Below are 18,763 nucleotides of genomic sequence, written 5' to 3'. Positions count from 1 at the left end.
AGATGGGCTTAAAGGCGGGAAGGGCTGACAGTGCAAATGCTGGGAAGGGTTTAGGTAAGGTTAGGTTGAGGAGTGTCAGGGGTTCTCTATCGAGACGATGATTGCTGGATAAAAAGGAAAGGCAGAAGTCAAAATTGGAAAGGTAAATGTTGAACTGTTGTGGGTGTTAGCCCTATAGCACGTGGGAGACCTGGACCTGTACCTTGTAAGTAGAAGGCGAGCACTGTGATAATACCTTTGCTGAGCTAAAATCAGAAACTTGTGCTGCCTACTTTGGATAAATACGATCAATTTGGATCAGTCTCAGGAGATTGTACTCCAAGAAGTAAGGTTAGAAGACAAATTAAATTTTTGTGGAGGTTGTACCCCACTTCAAGAAATGAAGTAAAAAAGTGCAGTTGAAAAGACACCTGGATAACTGGAAAGGAAAACTCTTTATGCTACAGAATGAAACAGACAATATTATTCTCCTGACCTGGAATAGCCACCATTTCTGCATCTACAAATTTAAATCTTACCCATCCTTGAAGGGCCATCTTTTTAAAGATGCTATCCCTGACAATATCAGTTCCCACCCATTTTCCTGCTTTTGACTACTCCAGTTAGAGATGAAGTCCTCAAATAGTGGCATGTAGCCACCTGGGTATGCCAACAAATTTTGGCCCAAAAGTGAAGTTTATTGGGTCTGCAGTAGGTCACACATATTGTCTCAGGGACATCCATCAGATCAAATGTTGAGCTGACTAAACAGGGAGATCTTGCAGGGCAAAGAAGGGCTCAAATTGTAGCACGTAGGGGTATAAATTCAAGCTGGCACTAAAGAAAGTTCCCGTTTCCCGGAGTATGAGAGATCTTTGCCTAGTGAGGATATAAGAGAGCATGGTCATGACAGCCCACAATTCTGCCCAAATAACGACACAAGGTTAAAAGGCAGCCCCGTCAGAAAGCCACCTACAGAGGCCTTTGTAGACATCACACACACTGTTACCCAATAGTCGAGTCTGCTTTATGATTACTGCTATCTTGTTTTAGTGTAATTTTGAGTATTTTAACGCAAGTGTGCCACCAAAAGGCCTAATACTTAAGAGCATGTAGTGATCAGAAGGAAGTGGAGAACTTCCGATGACTAGCATCTCTATGATATGTAATGCAGCACTATGATGCTTTTAATCTCTCTCTGTGGCTTTGTGCTCCGATTGGAGCCAAGGACCTGATTTATATTGTCTTTGGTATCTCAGTGCCCAGAATTCAGTAAATATTTGCAGGTTGTTTACATAAGCTGCTTTTGTCTATTTTGCTCAGTTGGTTTAAGTTCAAAGCGATTGAGTGAAAGGTGGACATTTACTCCCAGGCTCCCCGCACCAGTTCTCTTACCCCCCTTATATGCAGCCTCAACCCTTCATATTATATCAGTTACCTGGCAAAGTCATTACCTTTGGTCAGAAAACTAAATAAAAAGATCCATCTAAATTTCTAAGAAACTGCTACCAACACCAGAAACACTGTCTAATCTAATAGCTTCATGTCTACACAAGAACAAATATGTCCAAGAAAACCTTGTTAAACCATATGATAAAAATAACTAAAGAAATTCTTAGTTTTGACGAGCAACCAGAAAAATATACTTATTGTATATTCTAGGACATATATTATATATGTTTAACTTCAGACATAGAAAATACTCATCTATGAAAGGCAAGTTCCAGAGTAAATGTCTAAATTATTGTGTAAATTAAATTTAACAAAAGCTTACCATCTTTACAGAGTAACCTCTACGAAGCTGTAAACCTCTGTGCAGTTATAGCCTCTGTTACAAGCTGCACTTTACCAATGGTTACCATCTGGTATTCGATTAGATTTTTTTTTTAACTATCAATTAGATACTCCTGATATGCTAACCACTTCATATACGTGATCTCATTTAATAATCTGAACAATCCTATAAGGTGATCAGTTATCAAGTCCTAGAATTAAGATTCAAATCCAGGCCTTGCTTGCTCCAAAGCTTTGTGTTTAACCCTTTCTACTGACTGCTTCAACTCATACAACAAAGTACGTAGCAACTTACTTTACTTAGTCATTAGAGGAAATAGGCTGAGTCCATCTTTCAGCAAGACCAAAAGGCTTGTCTTACAAAACCACTTTCCAGGGTAATATATCATGAGGGTACTCATGATGAAACAATGGGTCAGTTTATCTCCAGCACATCAAGGCCATTAAAGGTCTCAGTGCCTTGTTCAGCTGTTCAATACTGAGTCACAAAGGGTCTCCCAGGCATCCCACACTGCACCACATGAGTAACATCCCAGCTTTGTCCAGTGTTTCCTGACACTGGTTGCAAGGAGATTCACACAACACACTACTGAACAAGATTCAGTCACACTGAACAATGCCAGAAGCATTGCCTGATTCATGACATGCTTTTCAGCATGTATGTGAGGTGGGGAGTGGAAGGGTGCAGGGAGTGACCTAATTCAGAAGTTCTGTGGGGAATACCATGGGCTGTTTTTACTAATCTCCTTGTCAATTTCCACTACCATCATTGAGAGGGTCTGAGAGCCAGGGTCATAGCTAAATGGCCTTTTCAATATGCCCACCACAGGGACTGTGATAACTTTGGGACTCCTCATGATATTGGTTTTGGAAACTGCAGCAGATAAGCAATTTACCTTTCCATTTCATGCCCAAAAGCCTATGTAAAAAGGAAGTGGAGTGACAAGCAAACTCAGTAATGGATTCTCAGATTCTTAGGTGCTGTAGATGAGCCATATCATTCCTCCCCATCAGTAGAGAAAATCGGGAATTAAACTGAGATCTTTTTGTCAACAATTGTTGACTTAGTATAGAGTTCCTGGGTTTCAGAGCAGTCACTAAAACATTTTATTGATTTCCTAATGTCTATCACATATTACTGTGCAGGTCACTACCCCCACACTGATCTGATTAAAATCACGTTTCAAAAATTTTCCCATAATGTATTTTCTCTAATGAATCTACTTCGTGAATTTTTCTCAGCACTTAAAAGTATGAAATTATCCTGATTGACTATGTTGCCATTGTAGATCAGACATCATACTAAACACCATGATTGTCTTAGACAATCTATAGGTCTAGCTTGGGTAGGCGTGTACATACAAAGGCATTCATAAGGGCAAAAGAAGCAATTTCTCATCCAGGTTAATAAATGAGAGTTTCTCAACCCTTACTGCCAATATTCTCAACTTCAAATCATCCAATGAAACCACTGAAAGGGAAATATATTTATCTAAATCCTAAATGTTTCATGAACATTGTAGAACTCTGTATAAAAATATGAAAATATATAACATATATTTGTCTCTAAATCTTTTGAGGTTACTCTTTATTTTAAAGTATAAATATCAAGTTCCTATTTCCTGTAATTACAGGAAGTATGGCATCCTTCAGAGTATTCTGATGATTTCTGAGGGGCTGTTAGCTTTTCTGGTCCTTTCACATCTCACTCCAAATTCCTGTTTCTGGTTCTATCCCTCAGTGGCTTTATGTGATCTCATTTGCAATTGCTGTCCTTACTTCATAACATTTTGTGCCAACTATGGACACAGACCTCTTCTCCTGTATTCCCCAAAGCCTACTAGCACATAACTTTTATAAGGAATAGGCTTAAAATTTTGAGGATACAGTAGCCTTCCCCCCTTATCCTCAGTTTTGCTTTCCACAGTTTCAGTTACCTAAGTTCAACCAAGGTCTGAAAGTATTAAATGAAAAATTCCAGAAACAAACAATTCATAAGTTTTAAACTGGGCACCATTCTGAGTAATGTGGTAAATTTCCCATTGTCCAGCCCTGTTTCACCTGGGTCATGAATCCTCCCTTTGTCTGACATCTCCACGCTGTCTCACTCCCCACCCAAGAGTCACTAGTGGCCTGATCGACTGTCGCAGTGTTGCAGTACCTGTGTTCAAGGAATCCTCATTTTACTTAGTAATGGCCCCAAAGCACAAGCGTAGTGATCCTAGCAATTCGGATATGCCAAAGAGAAGCCATAATGTGCTTCTTTTAAGTGAAAGGGTGAAAGTTCTCTACTTAATGAGGAAAGAAAAAAATTGTATGCTGAGGTTGCTAAGATCTATAGTAAGAATGAATTCTCTATACATGTAATTGTGAAGGAGGAAAAAGAAGTTCATGCTAGTCTTGCTGTCCCACCTCACACTGCAAAAGTTATAGTCATGGTGCATGATAAGTGCTTAGTCAAGCTGGAAAAGGCATTACATTTGTGGGTAGAAGACATGAACAGAAATATGTTCTGGTAGAAGGCAATCAAGTTCAGTACTATCCAAGGTTTCACCTACCCACTAGGGGTCTTGGGATATAGCCCCCACTACTGTACTGGAGAGTGGATACCTCACAGAAACAATAAAAACGTAAAATTACTTTCAGAATTCACAGTTACTAAAGTTCCAAATCATTCCCCATTACAAGCAATTTCCTACTGGCCTTTCTGTTCTTAGGTTCCAACCAGCCAAGTTGCTTGGGATCATTCTCAAATTTTCTTTTCTTTTCTTTTTTTTTATTTTTTGGAGATAGTCTTGCTCTGTTGCCAAGGCTAGAGTGCCATGCAGTCACCCTAGCTCACAGCAACCTCAAATTCCTGGGCTTGAGCAATCCTCCTGCCTCAGCCTCCCGAGTAACTGGGACTACAGGCATACACCACCATGCCCGGCTAATTTTTTCTGTATATTTTTAGTTGTCCAGCTAATTTTTTCTATTTTTAGTAGAGATGGGGTCTCACTGTTGCCCAGGCTGGTCTTGAACTCCTGACCTTGAGCAGTCCTCCTGCCTCGGCCTCCCAGAGTGCTAGGATTACAGGCATGAGCCACCGCACCTGGCCCATTCTCAAATTTTCTTTCAAGATCTCTCTCCCTTTTTGTATCCATCTTTCTTTCTTTCCTTCCTTCCTTCCTTCCTTCCATATATATTGGGCACCTACTTATGCCATATGCTGTCCTTGGTGGTGAAGATACAAAAGTTCATAAGACAGACAAAGTACCTGCCCCCATGGAGATTACATTCCAGTAGGGGAGAGAGAAAAAAATGGAAATAAATAAAATACTTCAACTTTTTACATGTGCTATAATGGAAACACACTAGGGACTGAAAGAATAACTGAGGAGGGCCGCTTTAGGTAGGACGGTCAGAAAAGAGCTATTGGCATGAGGAGGGCCGCTTTAGGTAGGACGGTCAGAAAAGAGCTATTGGCAGATGCATTGGTAACATTTTTGCTGAGGCTGGAGGAAAAGGAGAAGCTGGCCACATGAAGAATGGGATAAAGCTCCACTGCAAGTCTCACTGAGCTCCATTGGGAAACATGTGAGTATAGTCTGCAAAGTTTTGTTTGTCATAGGAAGAACAAATTGGAAATAATGTAGATGTCCATCATTAGGGGAAATGAATTAAAAAATATGTGATGCTACATGTCAGTTAAAAGCAATGAGATAAATCTATGAATAGCAATATGAACAGATAAAAAAACAATGTTTAGTAAAGAAAAAACCCCATAATTTGCAATATTTTCAAGGCTACATATATATCTAAATAAATGACTCGAGGATAGATTGGACAGGCAATATATTAGACACACTAGAGATGTACTTCTCAGAGTTCTGAAGTTGGCATAGGAGACTACTGAGGCTAAGTGTCCAGTTTCCTTTGTAGGGTTGTTGCCCTTACAATTAAATCCTGGCTCTGATTTTCCACACTACCTTCCCTATGGCTACAGGAGGCCTTCTGCTTCTACAGTGTGTTGTAAATTGGCTGACCTGAGTTTGTCATTTTCCTTCCTCAAAGCTTTTAGAATAGTTAACAAAAGGCAGTCAACTCCACAATTCTTATAATTATTATCACCCCCATACTATTCAAGTGCGTCCAGCTATGGCATAAGCCAATGTTTTACTTCCTCCTGAATGTTAGCCCAATTCATCACTAGTGAGGGTTTTTTCCAAATCCAAGGGCTATATTATTTTTCTGTTTCACCACCTTGTCTCCCTTAGAAGCAGTGATAATGGGCATCCTTGCTTTATAGCTGTTTGCAAAGGGAATTTTTCTTACAACCTACAGGTTACATTTGGCAGGCTTCCAAATTAACCCACCCTGGGGAGGTCTTGTGATTCAGGCAACATCCTACCCCTGAGCAAATAATCTTATATTGTGAATTCCTCAAATTGTTAATGTACTAATAAATGCATAAGCTACTGACATTGAAAAAGATACTATTTGTTTCTGAATCATGAAGTTTTGCTGATTATCTTGCATGAAGATATTTTAGCTTGCGTGTTACAATCTGTAGCCAATGATTGTAACCTCTGTATTGTCCAGAGACCAGCACCTCGCCAGACATCAAGCTTTCCAGTGCCTTGATCTTGGACTTCCCAGCCTCCAGAGCTATGAGAAATAAATTTCTGTTATTTATGAATTACCTAATCTGTGGTATTTTGTTACAGCGGCACAAACAGACTAAGACAGTATAGGAAAGCTATGGTCAGGTAGGCCAAATCTGGCCAGCTGGCTATTTTTTAAATAAAATCTTACTGGAACACCGTCATATCCATTCACTTATGTATTGTCTATGGCTAGTTTCATGCTACAATGGCAGAACCAAACAGTTATGGCAGAATGTATGGCCTGCAAAGATGAAAATATTTATCTAGCCCACTACAGAAAAAGTTCGTCAACCCCAGCTTTAAGCCATATAATTTAATATGTTTTTTTCTGTGCATATATTATATCTCACAATTTAAAAAAAGAAAGAAAAAAAAAACCCCTTTGGGCTCTCTCCTGATGCTGAGAACATATAGGTAATTGTTATGCCTTCATATAAACAATTCTTCATTTGTATAAAACTAAGCTATTAAGAAATATGTACAAATGGCCTTCACGGTGGAGGCTTTACACACTGGCTTCTAATGTAGGCATGGGAATTAGTTGAGTCATACTTGAAAACCTTGGGGCCCAACAATCGAGCCTCCTGCCATCATTCCCCTTCACGATGCTGCAGGCAAAGCCCTCGGTTCAAGGAGCACAGCAGGTGGCTGTCTGGGGTCATCAAAGGTGATCTGAAGAATCCTTTCTGTACCTGAGACACGGTGTTGGAACAGGGAAACACCAGGGAGGGTTACTGGACACTTGCTGGAGGAAAGGTGTGACGGGGGAAGAGAATGTGTTTCCTATTTGGAGGCATAATACATTTGTAACAGCTACCCAGGGGTTGGTTGGTAGGCATGTCAAAGAGCAGAAGCACCCCAGAGATCTTTGCTTCTCTAGACAGGAGGAGAGGGAGAGGTGTGTGCATGTGAACATGTTCACTGAGAGCAACTGTGGTTCTGTGCGTAAGATGGGGCGGTTGGCGGGTCCTTTGGGAATGATCAGGAGGTGGTAATTGCAGCCCTTCCCTGTGTGCATGTGTGTGTGTGTGTGTGTGTGTGTGTATGTGTGTACGCATGTGCGTATGTATGTGTGTGGTATTATGGTGAATGAAGGGGAAGGGATTCGACATGGTAATGCATGCAGAGATTTTGCAAGTGTGCTGGGAAAATCCGCTTGCTTTTTCATCCTTACAACTGTGGTGGATGCATATTTTTCTTTTTATCCTGGGCTCTGACATCTCCTCCCCGCACCTATTTTGTTAAAATCTTTGCCTTTTTAAGTAGCTGAGGAGGAGGGTGGATGTAGTGTCATATTGTGAGCTGAGTCACAAGGAACTCAGGCTGTTGACACATATGGGGAAGGGGTGGTGTCCTGAGATGTAGGGATAGGATGTTTCAGAGGGCAAGTGAAGGGGACTCAGTGAGCTCCTCCAGAGAACCAGTTTTGAGCTGAATGGTGATAATTCAGCTCCCTGTGGTGTCCTCATTCAGGGTGCAGTTGATTTTGTGTCCTGATAGCCAATAGCTCACGCCCCCTAGTCTCTGTTCTCTCTCCTGTAGGGTAGAGAGTACTTTGTGGAGAAATATAGATGAAGACTGGAAAATACATCTGCTAGTGGGTCATGGGCTTCCCCTCTAGCATACTTCGAGTCCTAGCTGGGTCCAGTGCAGGGATGGTCCTTGCTCGTCACCATCATTGATGTGAAGTGGCATTATGCACTTTCACCTTATTTTTCCTAAATAATAAATGCTTCTTATTTAAGAAATGTAGCTGCCTTTTGGTCAAGACTGCTATTACTGCTGGGCCTCTTCTCCGTGTCCTTACATGTTACATGGCTTGAAGGAGGGGACAGGTCTCTTCAGTGGCTGCGTTGTTCCCATGACTTTCATTCAGCTCCCCCACTCCCCAAGCCTGGGGCAAGGTGACCAGGCAGACTTTTTAAAAAAAGAAACTAGATCAATATAAGCAAGTTTGATTACTCGCTAAAGGTACATGTTCTCACTTTGTTTCAATGTGAAATGAGTCTAGGAAAAATTATTACTAGTTATGCAGGAACTGTAGTGGAGTGTTGTGATGGTAACCTAATATTCTTAAGCTTAAGAATATGTAATCTTCTGATTTCTGTTCTTGTTTATGGGTGTGCGTGAGTGGGTGCATGTGCACACACAGTAGGGATACAGGAAAACACCAGTTTTATTCCATGGACATAAGTATGTTTAATCATCTTTGCTAGTTGAGATACAGTGTGATGGATTACATTATTGTTCACCAAATATTCATTTCTTCCCTACCAGCATCCATGGAGAGAGTATAATTTCCTGCTCTGTTGGTGCAGGGCTCAGCTGCATCAGTGGTCTTGGCCGAGGAAATGTACGTAGAAGGGAGATGTGTTGCCTGTTCCACCTGCCCCTCTTACGCTCCCGCCCTTCGTCATGTACAGAGCATGCCTTGGGTAGATGCTGGGCCAGGGGGGATGAAAGACTCATGGAACACACCTGGATTCAACCCACAGCTTGGAGCCAAACCCAGCAGGGCCTCGCCAATATCAGCCAAACTCAGCTAAACTGCAGATGTGAGAGTGAGAAATGTTTATAAATGCTTATGTGTGCAGCTGAGTTTGGGGTGTTTTACAGCACCCTTGCAAAAATAGCTGACTGATGCAGTCTTCTAACTGTCCCTAATGTCTAATCTCCAATTCCACAGTAATAATTGTCCTCCCCAATAGTTAGCTACTGATATCACTTAGACAAAAGATTGTATTTTCCCAACTCTTGCAGCTTGTGAAGGCCTTGTAAGTAAATATGAGGCAATGACGGGTGAGTAGAAATGTTTCTAAATGGAGAGAGTAAGCATCTCTATTCTCTGTTCTCTTCCTGTGGGCTGTAATGCAGATGTGATGGCTGTGTCAGAGATCCACAGACTAGGGCCTCCTGGCTGCACAGATGCTTCTAAATAAAGTTTTATTAGAATACAGTTATGCCCATTCAATTGCATATTGTCTGTACTGCTTTTGTATTACAAAGGTGGAGTTGATTAGTTGCGACAGAGACTTTATGGCCAGCAAAGCCTAAAATATTCAGTATCTGGCCCCTTAAGCAAGAGTTTACTGACTCCTGGGCTAGAGCATGAATGGCCTTCTTGGCCCATAAAGAACCTGAGAAAACAATATACTACAACCTAATGCTCTCTTCCCTGGGGAGCTCCTCCAATATTTAATATTATCTACCTACCTATTTTTAACTGATAGCTGGAAGAAAGAATCATTATCACTAATTATAGTTTACAATATTTTCAGTGCATGTTAGCCATACACATTTTATGATACTTGATTAAACTTTTAATTGGGTTTCTTATTAAAGATAATTTAAAAGTGAAACTGGGATTAGGACCTGGGAAGTATATACATTCAAGGTTCTTCCACCTGGATGACAATCGGAGGCACAGGCATGAACAGGGTGACAGAGGGATGACAGCAAGGACAGCCTGAGGACGGAGCCTGGTGAGCATCAGAGTTTGTGGGGTGGGAGGAAGAGCCGGTGAGGGAGGCTGAGAAAAAGAGGACAGAGGGTCAGGAAGAGAAGGTGGACTGAGAAGCAGACCTTGGGGGCCGTGTAAGGGAGACAGCTGAATTGTGTCAAGAGTTGTGTTAAAAGCTGAAGAAAGGACATGTTGGATAGGGAATAAGAAGATACTGGACTAAAAAATTAAGAAGTCCATAGTTATCAGGGAAATGCAAATTAAAACCACAATGATCTACTCTTCCTGCCCCCCAAGACTGGTTAAAATAAAAAGATTGGATAATAACAGGTATCAGCAAAATGTAGAGAAATTAGAACCTTCCTACCCCAATAAGGAGAATGTAAAATGGTGCAGCTGCTTTGGAAAAGTCTGACACTTTCTCAGAGGATGAAATGGTTACCATGTGACCCAGCAATTCCATGGTGTCAAGAGAAATGGAAACATATGTTCATACAAAAGCTTGTACGTGAATGTTCGTAACGTTCATATTATTCATTATAGCCCCACAGTGGAAACAATCCAAATGGCCATCAGCTAAGGAGTGGATAAATGACTGTGGTATCCTCACAGTGGAATGTCATTCAGCCACAAGAAGGCTCGAAGGGCGTCACAAAGTAGCACGGGGGAAACCATGTTGAGAACGGGGCTCAGGCCTGGGAAGGTGTGAGGCTGCGTGGACAGCAAGAGGAGGCGTGAGAAGAAATCGAGGGAGAGACGTGACGACTGGTGCTGATGGGACCAAGGACCTTCAGTGGGGTGAGGAGGTGGCAAAATGAGCTTCTGAAGAGAGCAGAGCCCAGTTTTCTTCCAAAACATGAGGGGAGGAGGGAAGAATACTGGGAGTGCATTGAAAACAGGAATGACATCAGATTGGTTTTTGTAACCTCAGCATCTAGCTCAGTAAATACTACTTATCGATTTCCTAAATGTTTATTGCGGGTGGGCTTTGTGCCAAGTAGCACTCTCATGGCTGGGGACCCAGCAAGGGCCTAACAGACAGGGCCCAGGCTTTCATGGAACTTGCATTCTAGCTCGAGGGGTAAACAGCGCCCAGGCTGCAGAAGAGACAGTGCTCACCAAATGTCCATGCGCTCCTCTGTATTTCCCAGCTTTCCTTGCAGTGGGGTCGAACCGGGAGAATCGTTGCAGCCAGTGCACTGCGGTGTGCCTTGCTTCGGGCTGGGGCAGTGAAGAGCCAGTGTGCAGCACCTGTCTCTCCTCTTCTGCTGCGGTGACCTTGGACACCACGTGTCTGTGGAACAGTCCTGACCCTACTGTGTGCTGTGTGCTCTGATGTCTCCTATTGGCTTCCATGCTCTGTCTCTCCATCTCTTCTTCCATTTCCTTCTCTCCGTCTTTCTTTTGAGTGCCAGTCACAACAGGCTGAATTGATTTCTTGAGTTACTAATAATAGGCTCTTTGGAAAACATTGTTCTAGATCAGCATCTTCAACATTTAATTTGCACATGAATCATAAGGGAGGTTGTTGATGCAGACGCCACCTCAGTAGGTCTGGGCTGGGGCCTGGCAGTCTGCATTCTGCAAACTCCTGGGTGGCGCTGCTGCTGCTGCTGGTTCGAGGGCCACACTTTGAGTAGCAGGGTCCTAGGGGGTATCCCTGTGCCCCCGATAGTGAAATTTTTGACAAAAGTGTATTTCACAGGGGTAATACACATGCAGATATAACAGATTCGCACACATATACACTCATACACATGTGTCCAGCACACACGTGTGCTCATGATTGCATGACCATCCAGCCCTTTCCCAGGCACCCTCATTGGTATAGCTCAGCTTAAAGACAAAACATGTTGAAAATGTTATTAACTAGTGTTCTGATTGTGTGCCGTTCACTTGCACCTGGTGAGTGGGTGAACGCACACAGTCACTCTTGAGAAGGGTGTGTGTGGAGGGGAGACAGCAGGGCAGGAAACCAAACTCCAGTGAGAGTCAGAGGGAGCTTGTGCCTGGCATGATTCTTACTGTGCTGGCTTGGTGCCAGCCGAGCTCTGTGTACTCACGGGGCACTTTGGGGGACATCAGGGGCAACTCCTGCTTTCTATTAACAATCTCCTTTGATTTGACAATTCTAAATAAAGACCATCTTCTCTGTGTCTATCAGCATAGCTCTGCAAGCCCCGTTGCATGCCAGTCTCGCAAATCCTCTGCCCTCACTGCCAGCCCCACAGACTTATTTAGTATTATCTTTGGCACAGTTGTTGTTTGTGTGACAATACATCAACATATTTGCTATGGTGATGAATCTCTGGGAAAAAATTATAGGAAAACATGAGCTTTACACAGAGAAGAGTAGAATTAATGCTGATGTTACGTGAATCATCAGTATTAATACTGCTGAAGTAAGAGTTAATTGCACCTCCAATACATAGTAAGTGATATCGGCAGGACAGCATTTTAGTGCTTTGATGGGGAACTTTCATATGCAAAGTCCTATTTATTAGCTTAACTTTATTATAAGAGTAACAAGTAAACAAAACCTTTCTTCAAAGATTTGCTATTAAGGAATGTTGTAAGTCCTCTAACATCCTCTAATTTGGACTCAGAATTGCCTTACAATTTCCATCTACTCTTTTTCAAAGTACTTAAAGGAAACGAGCTATATAAGCCTTGAAAGATACTAAGCCTTGAAAGAATTTTTACACATTATTAAACTCACTTTATGAAAGTGGGGGCAAGACATGAGGGAACAGGTCACAGAACAGTGGAGCTAAATCACGTGCGTAAATCGCAGCCACCCAGCTTCTCAGCTGTGTGACAGCTGCTTACCATATCCCACCTGAGAGCCACAGACATATGATAAGGATCAAATTTTCTCCCTTGTCGTGTTAATGACACTGTATAAAAAGTATTTGTTTTTTGAGACCACTTTATTGCGGTATAATTGACATGTAAAAGGTTGTACATATTTAATTACACAAGTTGACGAGTTTGGGGATAAGTATACACCCATGAAACCATCTCCACCACCAAGGCCACAGACATATCAATTATCTCCTAAAGTTCCCTTTCATCCTCATTATCATCATTATTATTATTTTGTGGTAAGAACGCTTAACAGAAGATCTACCCTCCTAGCAAATTTTAAGTATCCAGTACAGTATTGTTAGCTAGAGGCACAACACTGTATTGGATCTCTAGAATTTATTCACCTTGCATAACTGAAACTTCATGCCTTTGACCTTCACCTTCCATTGCCCCCGCCCCCAGGCCCTGGCAACCACCACTGTATTCTCTTCTTCTGTTAACTTGACCTTTTAGATTTCACGTATACATGAGATCACACAGTATTTAGTTTTCTGCATTTGGCTGATTTCAGCTAGCACGGCGTCCTCCAGGTTCAGCCGTATTGTCCCAAGTGGCAGAATTTCCTTCTTTTTTTTTTTTTATGGCTGAACAGCATTCCCTTGTGTGTATAGCACATTTCTTTAGCATTCGTCCGTTCATGGACACTTCAGTTGTGTGCATGTCTTGGCTGTCATGAATAATGCTGCTATGAACATGGGAGTGCAGGTGTCTCTTTGGTTTAGATTCCTTTGGATAAATAACCAGAAGTGAAATTTCTGGATCGTATGGTAGTTCTATTTTTAATTTTTTGAGGAACCTCTATACTGTTTTCCATAGTGGCTGCACCAATTTACATTCCTGCCAACAGTGTACCATGATTCCCATTTTTCCACATCCTCACCGATACTTACCTTTTGTTGAGTTTTTAACAACAGTCAATAAGATGCGAGGTAATCTCTTATTGTGGCTTTGCTTTACATTTCCCTGATGGTTAGTGGTACCGATCACCTTTTCCTATACTTATTGGCCTTTTGTATATCTTTGAAAAATGTCTTTGAAAAAAGTCCTAACCTATTTTTAAATTGGGGTGTTTTCTTTTGCCACTGTATGAGTTTCTTATAAATTTTGGACATTAACCCTTTATCAGATATATGGTTTACAGGTAGTTTCTCCCATTCTGTAGGTTGTCTTTTCATTTTGTTTGCTGTTTCTTTTGCTGTGCAGAGCTTTTTAGTTTGAGGTAATCCCACTTGTTTATTTTTGCATCTGTTTTCTGTGCTTTTGGTGTCATATCCAAACAATCATTGCCAAGACCAATGTCAAGGAATTTTCCCTTATGTTTTCTTCTAGGAGTTTTACAATTTCAGATCTTATGTTTAAACCTGTAATCCATTTTAGTTGATTTTTGTGTATGGTCTAAGATAAGAGCCCAGTTTCATTCTTTTGCATGTGGATATCCAGTTTTCCAAACACCACGTACTGAAGAGATTGTCCTTTCCCTATCTTGTTTCTTGGGGCTGTTGTTGAAGATGAGCTGGCTGTATGTGCATGCATTTATCTCTTCTGCCCCATTGGTCTTTGTGGCATTTTTATGCCAGTACCATACTGCTTTGGTGACTACAGCTAAAGATCTTGTATTAACTTATTCTTCACTGAAAGGAAGCTTCACAGTATTTTGATAATTAAGGCATAGAATTTTAGTTTACCAGAATAAACTCCTGAAAAATGGAATCATGGGAAAGTATAAACAGATGGGTTTCTCCCTTACAGAACTTCTGAGTCTGACCTATGATCATGAACTGGTTAATTTCTATTTATGCTAAACAAAGTGTTATTTAGAGACTCTCCTAAGTTCAATACTGTTTCTTGCCCCACGATCCAGCTTATGTTTCTTTTCACTATTTGGTTTAACAATTATTTCCATTTCTAGATTCCTTGCTCTTCCATTCTTCCAAAAGATAACCACATGCAGACACCTCGCAGTTTCTTCTCAAATGCCTTCAGTGAGAAAGATGAGCAGGAGGAAAGGAAAAGGACAACAGCCACACCCTGTCCTGCCCTTGTTGGATGGAGAACGTGAGAAATAGAAGCTATGCACGTCTAATGAAGGCACATATTTTCCAGCTTTTCTTCTCCCTAGTCATTTATGTGTCTGCTGGCAAGAGTCTGACGAGCACAGCGCACGAGCACTGAGCGTGCATTGAATGTGCACCCGCAACTCTGAGGAAAGCCTGCTCCCACTCTGCACTAATCCAGGGTGCTTCAGCCCACGTTTGAAATCAGTATTAGGTATGGCTTTGTGTTCCAAACTGATTTGGCAGCCAGAACAACTTGTCAGTGATCAGCCTATTTTAGTGGCATAAGGAATCCAGTAAAATAGAACCCTGAATCAGAATCCTAGTGAATCACAACAAAAATTAAAACAGATCCTAAACCTAAAAAGTACTTGCTCACCACCTTGTGGCCATGACACCACACACCCATAAACTGGAATCCTGGAGCAGTCAGATGCATGAGGAGGGTGGCCCACAGCCGGGTGACAAACACACCGCAGAGCCACATGGTTCTGCCTCCAGGGCGACGAGTAGTGGGTGCGCCTCTCCAAAGCTGCCCCAGTGAGGCATGGACTTCCCAGCAGACAGGCATGCTGACAGGTGCATGTTCAGACACACAGACATTCAGATAGGCAGACAGATGTTCAGACAAGCAGACTTCTGAAAGATGGACAGATGTTCTGATAGACAGGTGTTCAGACATATGAATGTTCAGACGGACTATCAGACACATGGAGATCATGTTCAGACAGATGGATGTTTTGCCTGACAGACAGGCATTCTTAGAGGACATTCAGATAGACAGATATTGGACAGATGGACAGGAAAGAACCTTTAGATAGGTGGACATTCAGGCAGATGGGCCTTCTGACAGATGGGTGTCCAACACATGGGCATTCAGACAGATGATCCTCAGACAGATGGATGTTCCAACAAATGAAAATTCAGACACACGGATGATTGGAGAAGTGGATAGGTGTTAAGAATGATGGGCAACAGACAGGCAGACCTTCGTAGAGATGGATATTCAGACCAAAAGTCAGATGTTCAGACAGATATTTGGTTTTTTTTATTTCAGCATATTATGGGGCACAAAAGTTTAGGTTACGTATATTGCCTTTACCCCCCGTCGCCCCCCCCAAGTCAGAGCTTCAAGCGTGTCCATCCCCTAGACGGTGTGCATCGTACTCATCATGTATGTATACACCCATGCCCTCCCCCCCCACATCTGCCCGACACCCGATCAATGTTATTCCTAAATGTGCTCCTAGGTGATGATCAGTGACACCAATTTGATGGTGAGTACATGTGGTGCTTATTTTTCCATTCTTGTGATACTTCACTTAGTAGAATGGGCTCCAGCTCTTTCCAGGAAAATACAAGAGGTGCTATATCACCATTGTTTCTTATAGCTGAGTAATACTTCATGGTATACATAGTACCACATTTTACTAATCCACTCATGTATCAATGGGCACTTGGGTTGTTTCCATATCTTTGTGATTGTGAATTGTGCTGCTATAAACATTTGGGTGCAGATGTCTTTTTTATAGAATGACTTTTGTTCTTTTGGGTAGATGCCCAATAATGGGATTGCTGGATCGAATGGTAGGTCTACTTGAATCTGTTTAAGGTATCTCCATATTGCTTTCCACAGAGGTTGCATTAGTTTGCAGTCCCACCAGCAGTGTGTGAGTGTTCCTGTCTCTCCGCATACACACCAGCATTTGTTGTTTTGGGACTTTTTGATAAAGGCCATTCTGACTAGAGTTAAGTGATATCTCATTGTGGTTTTGATTTGCATTTCCCTGATGATTAGAGATGCTGAGCATTTTTTCATATGTTCGTTGGTCATTCTTCTGTCTTCTTTTGAAAAGTTTGTGTTCATGTCCTCCTTTACCCACTTTTTGATAGGGTTGTTTGATTTTTTTCTTGCTGATTTTCCTGAGTTCTAAATAGATTCTAGTTATCAGTCCTTTATTGGATGTGTAGCATGCAAAATTTTTTTCTCATTCTGTAGGTTGTCTGTTTGCTCTCGTGACAGTTTCTTTGGCTGTGCAGAAGCTTTTTCATTTGATCAGGTCCCATTTATTTATTTTTGTTGTTGCTGTGATTGCCTTTGGGGTCTTCTTCATAAATACTTTGCCTAGGCCAACGTCTATAAGAGTCTTTCCCCCATTTTCTTCTAGAATTCTAATAGTTTCACACCTAGGGTTTAAGTCTGTTATCCACTGTGATTTGATTTTTGTGAGAGGTGAAAAGTGTGGATTCTGTTTCAGTCTTCTATGTGTGGGTATCCAGTTTTCCCAGCACCATTTATTGAATAGAGATTCTTTCCCCCAGTGTATGTTTTTGTCTGCTTTGTCAAAGATTAGATGGCTATATGAGGATGGTTTTATATCTGGATTCTCAGTGCTGTTCCACTGGTCTGTGTCAGACAGATATTTGGACAGATGCCCAGATGTGCTGACAGATGTTCACACAGATGGCTGTTCAGACAGAACAACATTCAGACAGATGGGCAAACATGCAGACTGAAGGACTTCTGGACACGTGGACAAACATTCACACAGATGGACAGAGTGGACACCTTGTAGACTGAATCTATCTGTACGTCCTTCTGGACATTTCCATGGGTGGGAAAATGTTCAAACAGGTGTTCTGGGAAAAGGATGTACCAGTCTACAGAAGTTCTGACCCACGAATGTTCAGACAAATGGTTGTTCCTAAGACTAAAGTTTAGACAGATGGCATACATACTGACAGACAAACATTGGGACAGACAGACAGACATTATAACAGAAGGACAGTCAGATAAATGGACATTTGGACAGACAAACAGACATTGGGGCAGATGGCATTCCAGTAGATATGCCTATAGAAGATGTCCACACAGCTGGACGCTCAGATAGATGGATTGCTATTCAGACAGATGAACATTCTGACAGATATTCTCACAGATGGATGTTGGGACAAGCAAACAAATGGACAGATATTCAGAAGAATGTTTGGAAAGACAGGTATTCTGACAGATGGGCGTGTTCAGAGACAGACTTTCCAAAAAATGAATATTTCAATGGATTCATATTCAGACAGATGAAGAGGCTTTCAGACAAATGGATGTTCAGACAGACAGACATGAACAGAATGATGTTCAGATAAATGAATGTTCAGATAGATGGACAGACATTCATGCTATGGACATTCAAGCCGACAGATGTTCAATCCTTTAGACACATGGACAGATGTTCGTACAGACAAATGTTTAGATTTACAGACAAATGATTAGAGAGCTCTTTGGACAGTTGGACAGACATTCTGATACACATTCTGACACATAGGTATGCTGATATACAGAACTGACAGATGTTCAGACACACAATCAGAAGTTCAGACAAACCAACATTTTAGCAGACATTCAGACATTTTCAGACATTTTAACAGATAGATGGTCAGACAGATGGACTTTGGGATTGATGGACAGATGTTCAGATGTTCCAATAGACCAGCATGCTTGCAGAAGGATATTCAGATACATGGATGGATGTACAGGCAGGCAGGCATTCTTATAGATGGACATTTTGACATATAGGTGTTTCAACTTATAGTGTTCAGACAGATGGACAATTGGATAGGACAGATGTTCAGACTGTTGAACATGTGTACAAAACAACAGATGTTCAGAGAGATGGACAGATGTTCAGAGCAACAGACATTCAAATATGTGAACAGACCTTCAGCTGGACATTTGGACAGACTGATACATATTCAGACAGACTGGTGTTCAGAGAGATGGGCAGACATTTAGACAGATGGACCTTCCTGCAGACAGATGTGCCAACAAATGGATGTTTACACATACAGATGTTCAGACAGGCATACAAATGTTCTGACAGACGTTCATATAGAAAGATGTTTTCTGACAGGTGAATGTTTTGATTGATGGGTGTTCTGACGGACAGAACTTCAGACAGACATATGTT

The sequence above is a fragment of the Lemur catta genome, chromosome 18, assembly GCF_020740605.2.
Source record: "Lemur catta isolate mLemCat1 chromosome 18, mLemCat1.pri, whole genome shotgun sequence".
In the NCBI taxonomy this organism is placed as follows: Eukaryota; Metazoa; Chordata; class Mammalia; order Primates; family Lemuridae; genus Lemur; species Lemur catta.
The sequence above is the reverse complement of the archived record's forward strand: the minus strand, read 5'-3'. Positions refer to the sequence as shown.